Consider the following 15,928-nt stretch of genomic DNA (forward strand, 5'->3'; position numbering starts at 1 on the left):
CATAGGTCTCCATCCCTAATATGTTAAAAGACAAGGGGGGAAAATAGGGGACATAAGGGACAAGGGGACTTTAAAATTGAAACAATTTACAATTGAAACTTGTTAACAACTAGGAATGAGCTTAGGCCTGCTCGGATCCTACTGAACCCACCTAAGTTATTCCACTATAAAACTGCCAGTCAAAAGCATTCAAGGCATTCCCCACCCCGTAGCCACATATATAAAGAGACATATATACATAGGGCTGCAGGGCAGGGAAATCCTTGGCTTCTGCAGTGTGCAGTGACAGCTTTCTGGGGAGATACAGTAGCTCAGGCAGGTCCAAACCAGGTTCCATAATGCCTTAGCTCATCTTTGTTAGCAACCTTCTGAAGGCTACTAGCAGCTTTTTTAACTAATTTGCACCTAAGCCTTTTCGCCTAAGCCCAAATTTGCAACTTTAACATGTGTTAGTAAACTCATACATATCATCACAACTTTGTTTATTCAGATGGATTATATCTTGGATTATATCTTGTTTTTTTTGTTTTTTTTAGGACAAATTGGGATTAATTTGATGATAAATGATAATGAATATCCCTGATTTGTTTTTTATTATTATTAAAGGAAAGCTGGCCTAAAATAGTAACAACCCCAAATTCTCCTGCTTCTGACAATCGCAGCAATACCACATATGTGTACGTTAGTTAATGTTTATACCCATAGTACAGCCCAGAAACAATAGTGCACATTTCGATTTTTTTAAATATTACCTAAAACACATTCACACAAACTGTCACTGATACTAATGAAAAAAAAAAAAAAGAAAAATTCCCGTCTAAAAAATGTATAAGGAATGCGATCTGAAACCACCATGATTGTGATGTGCCTCCATCCCAATTTCATATATATACAGTATTTGCTACATTTGCCCTGGGGACTTTAGTTTAGGCATATCCCTCATAAAACAGCATACAGGCATACCCCACTTTTAAGTACACAATGGTGTTCATTTACTAAAGCTGGAAAGCACAAATCAGGCTCAAGTCTGCATAGAAACCAATGAGCTTCCAGGTTTTATTACCAAAGCTTAATTGAACAAGCTGGGGTTAGAAGCTCACTGGTTTCTATGCAGAAGTGAGCCTGATTTTGCGCTTTCCAACTTTAGTAAATGAACCCCATTGTGTACTTAAAAGTGGGGTATACCTGTAATGTATATATTTCACATGATTAGAGGTTTATTGACACAATTAAATTACATCATGATAAATCATATTAAGCTGATTTGTAACATTTAATGCATACACAGTTCCGATGTTGGCATACATATATTGTTTGTAGACGTATATAACAAGCTGCATCTGATAAACTTGACACGTTTCACGAATCACTGTTCACTTCCTCAAGATGCATAACATGTATCTATAGGGTAAAATAACAGTATAAAAAATGTGTATATTCTAAGCCAGATAATGGTAGCCCACAAATCAAACAAATTGTACAAAATCAGCTTAAATATAGCAGCGCTTGGGAAAAAGACCGCCAATAACGTCTGTTCCGAGAGCTGTGGCAAGACAACATATGGGCCACAGGGATAAATGGAAGGCAGGTCTCGTGCTGAAAAAGTGTATATCCATGTACCTAAATTCATGGTGGCACCCACAGTCCTGTCTTAAAAATACTGAGCCTGTCCTTTGACCCTGACTGACCCAAACACTAACAATGGCACTGACCTAGATCAAACCTTGTTTTATTAATAATAATTATTATTATTATTATTTATTTTTTCATAACACACTTTTTTTTTCTATATCTGCAAGGGCAGAGAATGATAAAATGTATTTCTCTCATCTGTTCAAACATGGGGGTGGACTTTACAATGACTGATAACTGAGATAGCCAATTAGAGGCAATCAGATGACCTGGAATTGGCCGTTCTGGGTCCTGATCATTAGAATGGCTTTCGGGGAGACCCCAGTCTCTGTGCTGGGTAGTGATGGACGAACTTCCGACGGGACGTTTCGCGAACGCGAAACGCGAACGGACACAAACGTTCGCGAAAACGACCGTTCGCCGCGGGCTCCATTGACTTCAATGGGAGGCGAATTTCGCAAACCTTTAGGTCGAATTTGCGGCCACGGGGTAATTATTAGGGGGTAGCACGTAGTCCCACCACCTGGACAATAGCATAATACATGTATGAGGTGAATTTGGGATCGATAACTACAAGCATTTTTTTTTTATTTGGGAAATTGTTCTGACAATTCAGGACTATGGAGCTAATGAAGGCAATGGAGGAGAGGGAAGGTCAGGGACCAGGGTAGGCAAACAAGAGGGTGCAGGAGATACAGAGCACTGACAGCAGCACCGTAATACAGAGCACTGACATCAGCACCGTGACATACAGCGCTGACAGCAGCTCCGTGACATACAGCGCTGACAGCAGCTCCGTGACATACAGCGCTGACAGCAGCTCCGTGACATACAGCGCTGACAGCAGCTCCGTGACATACAGCGCTGACAGCAGCTCCGTGACATACAGCGCTGACAGCAGCACCGTGACATACAGCGCTGACAGCAGCTCCGTGACATACAGCGCTGACAGCAGCTCCGTGACATACAGCGCTGACAGCAGCTCCGTGACATACAGCACTGACAGCAGCTCCGTGACATACAGCGCTGACAGCAGCTCCGTGACATACAGCGCTGACAGCAGCACCGTGACATACAGCGCTGACAGCAGCTCCGTGACATACAGCGCTGACAGCAGCTCCGTGACATACAGCGCTGACAGCAGCTCCGTGACATACAGCGCTGACAGCAGCTCCGTGACATACAGCGCTGACAGCAGCTCCGTGACATACAGCGCTGACAGCAGCTCCGTGACATACAGCGCTGACAGCAGCTCCGTGACATACAGCGCTGACAGCAGCTCCGTGACATACAGCGCTGACAGCAGCTCCGTGACATACAGCGCTGACAGCAGCTCCGTGACATACAGCGCTGACAGCAGCTCCGTGACATACAGCGCTGACAGCAGCTCCGTGACATACAGCGCTGACAGCAGCACCGTAAGCAGCCCCAGGAGGAAGTCAGCACAGCACAGGGATGGTGTGATCCCCTCATAATAAGAACCCCCAGGAGGAAGTCAGCACAGCACAGGGATGGTGGGAGCCCCTCATAATAAGAACACCCAGGAGGAAGTCAGCACAGCACAGGGATGGTGGGAACCCCTCATAATAAGCAGCCCCAGTAGAAATATGACACCGCTCAACCTCTTCAAAGAGGAGGGTAGGGGCATATAGTACGGTGTGCTTTTTTGGGTCAGGGAAGTGAGCCAAATGAATTAAGAAGGTCTGTGTGCTTGATTCCAAAAATTGTTTATAGACATATACATGGTCTACTGATCACATGTGTTGAATTCCTCCGAGATCCATGCCTCATTCATTTTTAGAAATGTGAGGTAGTTAACACTGTGGTGAGCTAGGCGAGTACGCTTATCGGTCACAATCCCCCCTGCTGCGCTGAACGTCCTTTCGGACAGGACACTGGATGAGGGGCAAGCCAACAGTTCGATTGCAAATTGGGCAAGCTCTGGCCAGAGGTCAAGCCTGCCCACCCAGTAGTCTAGGGGTTCATCACTCCTCAGAGCGTCCACATCGGCCGTTAACCCAATGTAGTCGGACACCTGACGGTCTAGGCGTTCCCTGATGCTGGATCCGGATGACACCTGTCGATGGGTCGGCTGAAAGAATGACCTCATATCCGAAGTCACCAACACATCTTCAAACCGGCCTCTTCTTGCAGGCGCTGTTGGATTGGTACCCGCAAATCCTTCTCTGGGAGTGGGAATTGCTCCTCTGCCAGCGCACGCAAAAGCAGAATGCAGCATTTCTCGAAGCAAGGCCTGGAAGTGCTGCATTCTGACAGCCCTCTGCGACGGCGGTAACATTTCCGCCATTTTGTGTTTGTACCGGGGGTCTAAGTACGTTGCCACCCAGTACTGGTCCTTGACCCTCATGCTTTTTATACGGGGGTCCCTATTAAAACACTGGAGCATGAAGGCCCCCATTTGCACTAAAGTGGAAGCGGTGTGGTGGCCTGGCTCCTGCTCATCATCCAGGATAATGTCGTCCTCTTCATTCTCCTCTCCCCATCCTCGCACAACAGGGATCCCAGAAAGGTTTAAAGCATGCTCTTCTTGCTCCTGCTCATCCGCCCCGGCACCATCCTCCTCTGACTCCTCATCAGACTCCTGTTGTTGACTTGTCTCAGATAGAGTAGCCCCCCCTGGGAATTCATCCAGCATTGCGACTTCCTCATCTTCCCGCTCCTGCTCCTCCACAGCCTGATCAATGACACGACGCAATGCACGCTCCAGAAAGAAGGCATAAGGTACCATGTCACTGATGGCGCCATGGCTGCGACTGACCAGTTTGGTGATCTCCTCAAATGGCCGCAGAAGTCTGCATGTGTCGCGCATGAGCAGCCACTGGCGCGGTGAAAAAAAACCCAGCTCCCCAGAACCGTTTCTTTCGCAGAGTTCATACAGGTAGACGTTAACTGCACGTTTCTGCTGGAGCAGCCTATCAAGCATATAGAAGGTTGAGTTCCATCGCGTCGGGCAATCGCAAATAAGACGTCTGACCGGCAGATGGTGTCGCCGCTGAATGTCAGCAAGGCGAGCCATGGCCGTGTAAGATCTTCTGAAATGGGCCGAGATTTTCCTTGCCTGCCGCAAGATGTCCTGGACCCCAGGGTATTTGACAAGGAATCGCTGCACGACCAAGTTTAAGACGTGTGCCATGCACGGCACGTGCGTGATTTTGCCCTGTTTCAATGCGCTAAGCAGATTGGCACCGTTGTCACACACCACTTTACCAACTGTCAAATTGAGCGGTGTTAGCCACTCATCTGCCTGTGAACGCAAAGCTGAAAGGAGTGCCGGGCCAGTGTGGCTCTTTGCTTCCAGGCACAACAGACGCAGCACGGCATGGCAACGTCTCACCTGGCATGTGGAATAGGTTCTGGGGAGCTTGGGCGGTGCAGTGGAAGAGACGCTAGCAGCGGAAAAGGAGGAGGCAGCTGAGGAGGAGAGGGAGGAGGATGGAGTAGGAGGAGGAGAAGAAGAGTCAGGCCTGCATGCAATCCGTGGCGGTAAAACCAAATCTACACGGGTGCCACGGGTTACATGCTTGACGGCCGTCAGAAGGTTCACCCAGTGGGCAGTAAAACTGATATACCTTCCCTGCCCGTGTTTGCTAGACCACGTGTCTGTGGTCAGATGTATCTTGGCACCGACACTGTGTGCCAGAGATACATTCACTTGCCGCTGAACATGGCCATATAGCTCTGGGATGCCCTTCTCTGAGAAATACTTCCTTCCTGGGACCTTCCATTGTGGTGTTCCAATGGCCACAAATTTGCGAAAGGCCTCCGAGTCCACCAGTTTATATGGCAGTAGTTGGCGGGCTATGAGTTCTGACAAGCCAGCCGCCAACCGTTGGGCAAGAGGGTTATCCGGCGTCATCATTTTTTTACGCTCAAACATTAGGCCCACGGAAGCCTGCCTTTTTGCAGAAAAATGTGAGCTTGGCGTGATGGAAGGTGGAGTGGAGGACAATTGTGAGGAGAGAGGAGAAGGAGAAGTAGAAGACGAGGCTGGACGGTGAGAGCCTGCAGTGTGGCTTTGTGTGTTCCGTTGCTCCCACTGGGCTCGGTGATGGCTGCTCATGTGCCTTCTTAAGGCGGTCGTCCCTAGGTGAGTATTGGGCTTACCGCGACTAACGCGTTGACTGCAAAGATTGCAGATGGCAACGCTATTGTCAGCAGCGGACACGTTAAAAAAAGCCCACACTGCGGAGCCATGTGCCGGTGTCCTGGGAGCGCCAGATGTGACCGTACATGGTCGATGACTCGCTCCTGATACATTTGCAGTCTGCTTTGTCCCTGCTGTGCAATGTAAGTCATTGCTGCTTCTCCTCCCTATCTGCTGGTCCATATCTCCCTCTGAACTCCCCTCCTCTTCCTCTCTTGTGGGCACCCACGTGACATCACTAGACACGTCATCATCAACGTCACCTTCCCCACCGCTATAAGTAGAGTAGGCAGCAACACCGGGGACCAACCTCCTCCTTGGGCTGATCTGGGTACTGGCGTCAGACTGCTGAGTAGCGCTTGTTGCTACCTCCTCTTCCTGATCCAATACCAAGAGTGGCTGCGCATCAGAAATGTCCTCTTGATATGGATCGGAAAATAATTCCAGTGACTCAAGCGGAAGGTATGTGGTGGTGGTGGTGGTGGTCGTGTTGTTGGTGGTAGTGTCTTTGGGGGTGCACATAGCAGAGAGTGAAGAAGAGGGTGCAGATCGAGAGGATGAGGAGGGTGCAGAAGAGTAAGGCTGAGCGAGCCACTCAACCAAGTCTGGTGCATCCTTTAAAGTAATTGAACGCACCTTCTGCAACTTCCCACTTTGGCTCAAGCCTGTTGCTCCTGCCCTACCCCTACCACCCCTGCGGAAGGGCCTGCCTCTTCCTCTGCATGTCATTTTTTAAATGACCCTGTGACAAAACTCTTAGTCCCTATACCGCTGAAGGACTGCTGCAGTATAGGTGAGCGGTCAGCAGTGGTGCACGTCAACCCTATCTATTGTGGACCTATAGCGGTCCTTACAGAACAGCAGACTGTACCGCACTCAAGCCTATGTACCGTAGCACCCTATACCAAGTTACCAGTCCTTATAAGAACTTTTGTGGAACAAGCAGGTTGTGTGTTAGTGATTAGCAGACTGTACGTCAGTCCCTATACCGCTGAAGGACTGCTGCAGTATAGGTGAGCGGTCAGCAGTGGTGCACGTCAACCCTATCTATTGTGGACCGATAGCGGTCCTTACAGAACAGCAGACTGTACCGCACTCAAGCCTATGTACCGTAGCACCCTATACCAAGTTACCAGTCCTTATAAGAACTTTTGTGGACCAAGCAGGTTGTGTATTAGTGTTTAGCAGACTGTACGTCAGTCCCTATACCGCTGAAGGACTGCTGCAGTATAGGGCAGCGGTCAGCAGTAGTGCACGGCAACCCTATGTATTGTGGACCGATAGCGGTCCTTACAGAACAGCAGACTGTAACGCACTCAGGCCTATGTACCGTAGCACCCTATACCAAGTTACCAGTCCTTATAAGAACTTTTGTGGACCAAGCAGGTTGTGTGTTAGTGATTAGCAGACTGTACGTCAGTCCCTATACCAATGAAGGACTGCTGCAGTATAGGGCAGGGGTCAGCAGTAGTGCACGGCAACCCTATGTATTGTGGACCGATAGCGGTCCTTACAGAACAGCAGACTGTACTGCACTCAGGCCTATGTACCGTAGCACCCTATACCAAGTTACCAGTCCTTATAAGAACTTTTGTGGACCAAGCAGGTTGTGTATTAGTGTTTAGCAGACTGTACGTCAGTCCCTATACCGCTGAAGGACTGCTGCAGTATAGGGCAGCGGTCAGCAGTAGTGCACGGCAACCCTATGTATTGTGGACCGATAGCGGTCCTTACAGAACAGCAGACTGTAACGCACTCAGGCCTATGTACCGTAGCACCCTATACCAAGTTACCAGTCCTTATAAAAACTTTTGTGGACCAAGCAGGTTGTGTGTTAGTGTTTAGCAGACTGTGCGTCAGTCCCTATACCGCTGAAGGACTGCTGCAGTATAGGGCAGCGGTCAGCAGTAGTGCACGGCAACCCTATGTATTGTGGACCGATAGCGGTCCTTACAGAACAGCAGACTGTACCGCACTCAAGCCTATGTACCGTAGCACCCTATACCAAGTTACCAGTCCTTATAAGAACTTTTGTGGAACAAGCAGGTTGTGTGTTAGTGATTAGCAGACTGTACGTCAGTCCCTATACCGCTGAAGGACTGCTGCAGTATAGGTGAGCGGTCAGCAGTGGTGCACGTCAACCCTATGTATTGTGGACCGATAGCGGTCCTTACAGAACAGCAGACTGTACTGCACTCAGGCCTATGTACCGTAGCACCCTATACCAAGTTACCAGTCCTTATAAGAACTTTTGTGGACCAAGCAGGTTGTGTGTTAGTGATTAGCAGACTGTACGTCAGTCCCTATACCAATGAAGGACTGCTGCAGTATAGGGCAGCGGTCAGCAGTAGTGCACGGCAACCCTATGTATTGTGGACCGATAGCGGTCCTTACAGAACAGCAGACTGTAACGCACTCAGGCCTATGTACCGTAGCACCCTATACCAAGTTACCAGTCCTTATAAAAACTTTTGTGGACCAAGCAGGTTGTGTGTTAGTGATTAGCAGACTGTACGTCAGTCCCTATACCGCTGAAGGACTGCTGCAGTATAGGTGAGCGGTCAGCAGTGGTGCACGTCAACCCTATCTATTGTGGACCGATAGCGGTCCTTACAGAACAGCAGACTGTACTGCACTCAGGCCTATGTACCGTAGCACCCTATACCAAGTTACCAGTCCTTATAAAAACTTTTGTGGACCAAGCAGGTTGTGTATTAGTGTTTAGCAGACTGTACGTCAGTCCCTATACCGCTGAAGGACTGCTGCAGTATAGGGCAGCGGTCAGCAGTAGTGCACGGCAACCCTATGTATTGTGGACCGATAGCGGTCCTTACAGAACAGCAGACTGTAACGCACTCAGGCCTATGTACCGTAGCACCCTATACCAAGTTACCAGTCCTTATAAGAACTTTTGTGGACCAAGCAGGTTGTGTGTTAGTGATTAGCAGACTGTACGTCAGTCCCTATACCAATGAAGGACTGCTGCAGTATAGGGCAGCGGTCAGCAGTAGTGCACGGCAACCCTATGTATTGTGGACCGATAGCGGTCCTTACAGAACAGCAGACTGTACTGCACTCAGGCCTATGTACCGTAGCACCCTATACCAAGTTACCAGTCCTTATAAAAACTTTTGTGGACCAAGCAGGTTGTGTGTTAGTGTTTAGCAGACTGTACGTCAGTCCCTATACCAATGAAGGACTGCTGCAGTATAGGGCAGCGGTCAGCAGTAGTGCACGGCAACCCTATGTATTGTGGACCGATAGCGGTCCTTACAGAACAGCAGACTGTACTGCACTCAGGCCTATGTACCGTAGCACCCTATACCAAGTTACCAGTCCTTATAAAAACTTTTGTGGACCAAGCAGGTTGTGTGTTAGTGTTTAGCAGACTGTGCGTCAGTCCCTATACCGCTGAAGGACTGCTGCAGTATAGGGCAGCGGTCAGCAGTAGTGCACGGCAACCCTATGTATTGTGGACCGATAGCGGTCCTTACAGAACAGCAGACTGTAACGCACTCAGGCCTATGTACCGTAGCACCCTATACCAAGTTACCAGTCCTTATAAGAACTTTTGTGGACCAAGCAGGTTGTGTGTTAGTGATTAGCAGACTGTACGTCAGTCCCTATACCAATGAAGGACTGCTGCAGTATAGGGCAGCGGTCAGCAGTAGTGCACGGCAACCCTATGTATTGTGGACCGATAGCGGTCCTTACAGAACAGCAGACTGTACTGCACTCAGGCCTATGTACCGTAGCACCCTATACCAAGTTACCAGTCCTTATAAGAACTTTTGTGGACCAAGCAGGTTGTGTATTAGTGTTTAGCAGACTGTACGTCAGTCCCTATACCGCTGAAGGACTGCTGCAGTATAGGGCAGCGGTCAGCAGTAGTGCACGGCAACCCTATGTATTGTGGACCGATAGCGGTCCTTACAGAACAGCAGACTGTAACGCACTCAGGCCTATGTACCGTAGCACCCTATACCAAGTTACCAGTCCTTATAAAAACTTTTGTGGACCAAGCAGGTTGTGTGTTAGTGTTTAGCAGACTGTGCGTCAGTCCCTATACCGCTGAAGGACTGCTGCAGTATAGGGCAGCGGTCAGCAGTAGTGCACGGCAACCCTATGTATTGTGGACCGATAGCGGTCCTTACAGAACAGCAGACTGTACCGCACTCAAGCCTATGTACCGTAGCACCCTATACCAAGTTACCAGTCCTTATAAGAACTTTTGTGGAACAAGCAGGTTGTGTGTTAGTGATTAGCAGACTGTACGTCAGTCCCTATACCGCTGAAGGACTGCTGCAGTATAGGGCAGCGGTCAGCAGTAGTGCACGGCAACCCTATGTATTGTGGACCGATAGCGGTCCTTACAGAACAGCAGACTGTAACGCACTCAGGCCTATGTACCGTAGCACCCTATACCAAGTTACCAGTCCTTATAAGAACTTTTGTGGACCAAGCAGGTTGTGTGTTAGTGATTAGCAGACTGTACGTCAGTCCCTATACCAATGAAGGACTGCTGCAGTATAGGGCAGCGGTCAGCAGTAGTGCACGGCAACCCTATGTATTGTGGACCGATAGCGGTCCTTACAGAACAGCAGACTGTAACGCACTCAGGCCTATGTACCGTAGCACCCTATACCAAGTTACCAGTCCTTATAAGAACTTTTGTGGACCAAGCAGGTTGTGTGTTAGTGATTAGCAGACTGTACGTCAGTCCCTATACCAATGAAGGACTGCTGCAGTATAGGGCAGCGGTCAGCAGTAGTGCACGGCAACCCTATGTATTGTGGACCGATAGCGGTCCTTACAGAACAGCAGACTGTACTGCACTCAGGCCTATGTACCGTAGCACCCTATACCAAGTTACCAGTCCTTATAAGAACTTTTGTGGACCAAGCAGGTTGTGTATTAGTGTTTAGCAGACTGTGCGTCAGTCCCTATACCGCTGAAGGACTGCTGCAGTATAGGGCAGCGGTCAGCAGTAGTGCACGGCAACCCTATGTATTGTGGACCGATAGCGGTCCTTACAGAACAGCAGACTGTACCGCACCCAAGCCTATGTACCGTAGCACCCTATACCAAGTTACCAGTCCTTATAAGAACTTTTGTGGACCAAGCAGGTTGTGTATTAGTGTTTAGCAGACTGTGCGTCAGTCCCTATACCGCTGAAGGACTGCTGCAGTATAGGGCAGCGGTCAGCAGTAGTGCACGGCAACCCTATGTATTGTGGACCGATAGCGGTCCTTACAGAACAGCAGACTGTACCGCACCCAAGCCTATGTACCGTAGCACCCTAGACAGACCAAGTTACCAGTCCTGATAAAGAGCTTTGTGGAACAAGTGAGTTGTGAATGATTAGCAGACTGCAGCAGAAGGGCAGCAGTCAAGTATAATATTCTTTCTATATTTGGAAGAAAGAATATTATACGTGTACAAGCCTATTACCGTACCACTGATACCAGTCCTGAAAAGAACCTTTGTGGAACTAATAGTAACAGCAAGTCTTTAAAATTATCCTCACTGCCTGACACACTGCTTCCTGCCTGTCCCTATACAAATTGGCAAAAAAGAGTAGGCTGGAACGATTAGCTGGAACAGCTCTTTTGTGGACCTGATAGTAACAGCTAATGATGATGATGATGATGATGATGAAGAAAGACTAATCTGGCTGAGCTGTCCCTAAAATAGCAGCATACAGCGCTCTGTCCCTTTATCTAAACTGACAAAAGAAACTCAGGCTGCTGACCTAACACCTATACCAGTCCTGAAAAGAACTTTTGTGTACCAAATAGCTAGCGTTTTCTCTGTCCCTACTCCACACAGGATCCTTTCCCTACAGTGACAGAAGAAAGAATGTAAAATGGCCACCGGATCGGGTGTATTTATAGGTTAGGGGGAATGTCCAAGTGTCCATGAGCTGTCATGTCTCAATTGGTTGTCCTGTAACACATGATAAACGTGTCACGAAAGGTTAAAGTTCTTGTATACATTAAACACGTAAGTCCGCCGGGGCGAACGACGGAAAAAGGCGTTCGAACCCGCGGACGGCGAAAGTCGGAAATTCGCCGCGAAACGACCGCCGGGCGAACCGTTCGGCCATCACTAGTGCTGGGAGGACGCCATGCAGCGCACTCCCAACACAGAGGGAGATACACATATATGCAACCCCATGGTAAAAAGCCCAGCCCAGTGGGGCTGCATATTTGCGTATGGATGGTTTAAGGGGTTAAAGTGAAAGCACTAATGTTATGATCTGTGGTCTAACATTCCCAGATTGGGAAATGTTAATTCGCTTTAAAGGCTTGCTGAATGCTGCTTGGGGCTTGCTAAAAGTTTTGTGGAAGCTTGCTGTACACAGTGTTTGTATGCACTCTGAAGCCCATGTGTGGAAGTCCTAAATAAAATATTTTGTTAAAATGACTGCAAAAGAAAAACAGTGTTGTTAACAAATAGCAAGTGGCCTGATGTTTCCCTTAATGCAGATTCCACCCAGTTATGGAAAAAAGTATTTTAGGGTATCTGCTTAGCTTTATGCAAGCAGTTAAGGTTTACTTCAAATACCTCTGCTGCCCATAGATACAGGGTTGACTTATTAAAACTGGAGAGTACGAAACCTGGTGCAGCTCTACATAGAAACCAATGAGCTTCTATTTTTTTTGTCAAAGCTTGGGCTGGCCATACATTATACAATTTAATTACAATTTCCTTTAGTTTTACCTTTACCTATATAGTACACGGCCCTTTCTACATGGATACAATTGAAAGTGTTGTTTATTTTTTACCTCAATATTATATGGTATCGAATTTATATTGATATTATATGGTTGTTGGTAAATCTAAAGGAAAATTGTACAGGAAAATGGTATAATGTTTGGCCAGCCTAAATTGAACAAGCTGAAGTTAAAAGCTAATTAGCTAGCGTTCACATCTGCACCAGATTTTGCACTCTCTAGTTTTAGTGAATCAACCCCACTTTGTTTCAGTTCATTTCTGTAGCTAGTGAACATTAATAACAAATTGAATAATTACTAATAGTACTACTTTTCTTTTTAAAATGTATAAACACAATCATTTGGAGTCCAGGATACTAATAAATATTTTATGTTAACAAATCCAGACATTTGACCAAAAGGAAAGCAGAACAGTTGAGAATTCAAGTCAAAATAAGGTTAGTCCCTCTAAAAGATAGCTGTGATTTCTACAGCCTGTCTTTTCCTTTTACAAGAAAAGGGAAATGTTTGAACTCCAAAAAATGGAAGCATTAATCTAATTTTATTCCAATCTTCTCAAATTTACATTTTTTTTTTAATAAGCTCCATTATGCAGCAAAGAGCTATTTGTAATAGAAATAGTTGTTGCATTTCATGCCTCTTACTGGTTGCACATCTACGTATTTGTTCATAGCTCCAAAAATATTATACATATAGCAAATATGATATGAATCATACTTCTCATCATTGGCCAATGACCATACCGTAATTCAAACACAATTTTCTGGAAACAGAAAATCCCATTACAGTTCTGTATTAAAACTCAGCCATGTGCTACATATTATATATTGCATGTATTAGTTTTCCATGTCTTTCTTTGGCTGGTTCCTTAACATCAGTGTGATACTAACCCTTGCATGTAATTCATACTCTAAATGCCATTTAAATGTTGTCAGGTGCTAAATTAAGACAACACACATTGCCTGTGTCTCATCTATATTCATTATGATAAGGCCAGTCTTTTGTTAAATGGTTGTATCACTAAATTATGGTCTTGTTGTAATTTTTATTCACAACAAGACTTTTTTGAAGTATAAACTAGATATTATCTCATGACTGGAGGCAAATGTATAATCCACAATCTTCTCTCCTTGTAATTTGCCTGATCTGCTCTCACAATAATGTTCATGGGCTCTGGGCCCTCTGATCTGCCATTATTTTTTTTTATTATTTTTCTTTCCAAAAATGCAATAACTGCAAATACACAACATTCGTATTTTAGAATTGTAGTGTCTTAGGGTAAACAAATACAAAGTTGCTTCCTTTGTCAAAACATGATCATGTTTCTGCAGGACACTGTTTTCTACCATGAAAGTTTATGAGAGTATGAAAGAATATGGGGGGTTTATGTGCAACATCAGCAGCTTCAGGTATAGTATATATGGATAAAGGGGTACTCTGGGCTTCTTAATTTAGTAAGTATGTATACCCCCGGGACAGGATTTTGAAGGGGACTGCAGGCTAGCCTCTCGTGTACTGACTATGGGCCCTGATATTTAAGGGGGGCTCTATTCTTTGGGTGGTGTGTGCCTGGGGAAACTTTGGAGTAGTTTTACTTTATATTTAAGTCCATCTCTCCATGAAACACACAGACTCTGAGAACTAGAAGACCAGATACAGATTTGGGGCCTCTGTGTTTTTTGGGGTGTAGAGTCAACAGCCCAAACCAAAATTGACTGCTTCAACCTCCTCCTAGACTCAGAGACTCAAAGCAGAGGATTATAATTAGCTCAAAACAACCTGGTGCTGGGGTCTTCTGCTGGTATATGTAATATGTTTATTATGGTGCAAAGTGTCTTTCTCTCATTGTGTCATTTCCTCATAATGTGCCTCCTAGGCATGCATTTCCATTGATAGTTGAGTAACCTATTGTTTCTGTATGTTTGCTAATCTTGCTAATTGGATTAGTCTTGTGTCAACTTGATCTTGTTACCTAACCATTGTGGGAGGTTTACGCCAATGTGTAATATTTGTTTTTAATGTTCACATGTTGATTGCTCATATTTTTGAAGTGTATACAAACCTTCCATTCAATAAACAGTCATTCCTTTGGATTTTATCTCAGCATCTTGCCTGTGTATGATGCTTGGGGTAAAGGGCTGGTATTAGCTACAGGCCTGTTGGAAGTGTTTGGAGGGCAGGAGGCACTGTTTGGCAGAAAAACCTAGTCAGGTGGCCAGGTGGACAATCACACCCCCTTTCCCAACCCATTAAATTATGATGCAAAGTAACATTTAAAAAAAATAACATTATGGACGAAAAAAATATTTAAAAGAGAAGTATGGTATTTTTTTTGTATGAATCATACTTGCCCAGCTGGATGCAGCATCAGCCCGATGCTGGCTCTAACACTGAGAACTAAGCAATCAAACACTGCCAATCTCTAGATTCCCACAGTTTCCTGAGCAGAGAGCTGGTGACTATCAGTCACTTTGGGAAACATGGCGGCTGCATGCAGGGGGCCCTGTAGTAAAAGAGATATATGGAAGTAAGCCAACAGCTGTACCATTTCCATCAGTTGTCATTGGACAGCCATCAGTTGGCTTGTTGACCTATATCAAACCTTAATCTAGCTTTTTTTTTAAGGCGGTTTTCCCCCAGTAAGGGTAAAGATCTGATTTCTCTGACTGGCCAAAAGAGAAAACACAGTGACCCACCAGCATGTCTGATCCTATTGCTTACTTGCTGCAAATTACAGCCTTCTGTAATCTGACATGGATATATTTTGTCAATGACCTCACCAGGAAATTAGCATAATTCCTGCAGGTATAAGGCAAAATAAAATGGCCTGTTTTACATTTGGGGAGATCTTGAGACACAACAGGAAGTGAGAGCAGAGTTGTCTAAAGTAAGTAAAAACCTCTTATAGCTGGTGAAAAATAAAAAGTCTCCAGGACAAATCAAAAAGAATAAATATCCACAGTGGGGACACAGATAGTAATAAAAAAATAAATAAAACTGAAAGAGGTTCTAATTCTTATCTATTTTATCCAAAACACACAAAAACAATTCTTTAGACATACTTTTTTTGTATTGAAGAAGCAATTATATTTAAAAGTTCTGGTGGCATTTTAGCTCATGGCTACACAGTTACATTACTTTAGTAATCGTTCTTGTTATCCTTAAAGAGAGTGGAATTTTGGATATTGATGCATCATACTTTTTAACTTCAAGTTGATGCTAAAATATAGATGGTCTTGCATACTACAGTCAGAATACTATAAAAGAATTATTAACCAAAAATGACTGAAATCCAATTATGGTGTCCTTGAACTTGCTTAACATAATTAGGTGTAAAAATATTCTGTCCTTAAAGACTCTTCACTTATTTTCGTTTCTAATTTGAAATGAAAAT

Source organism: Lithobates pipiens, unplaced genomic scaffold (assembly GCF_037356315.1).
Source record: "Lithobates pipiens isolate NorthernLeopardFrog02 unplaced genomic scaffold, aLitPip1_a1.2 Scaffold_16, whole genome shotgun sequence".
Classification (NCBI taxonomy): Eukaryota; Metazoa; Chordata; class Amphibia; order Anura; family Ranidae; genus Lithobates; species Lithobates pipiens.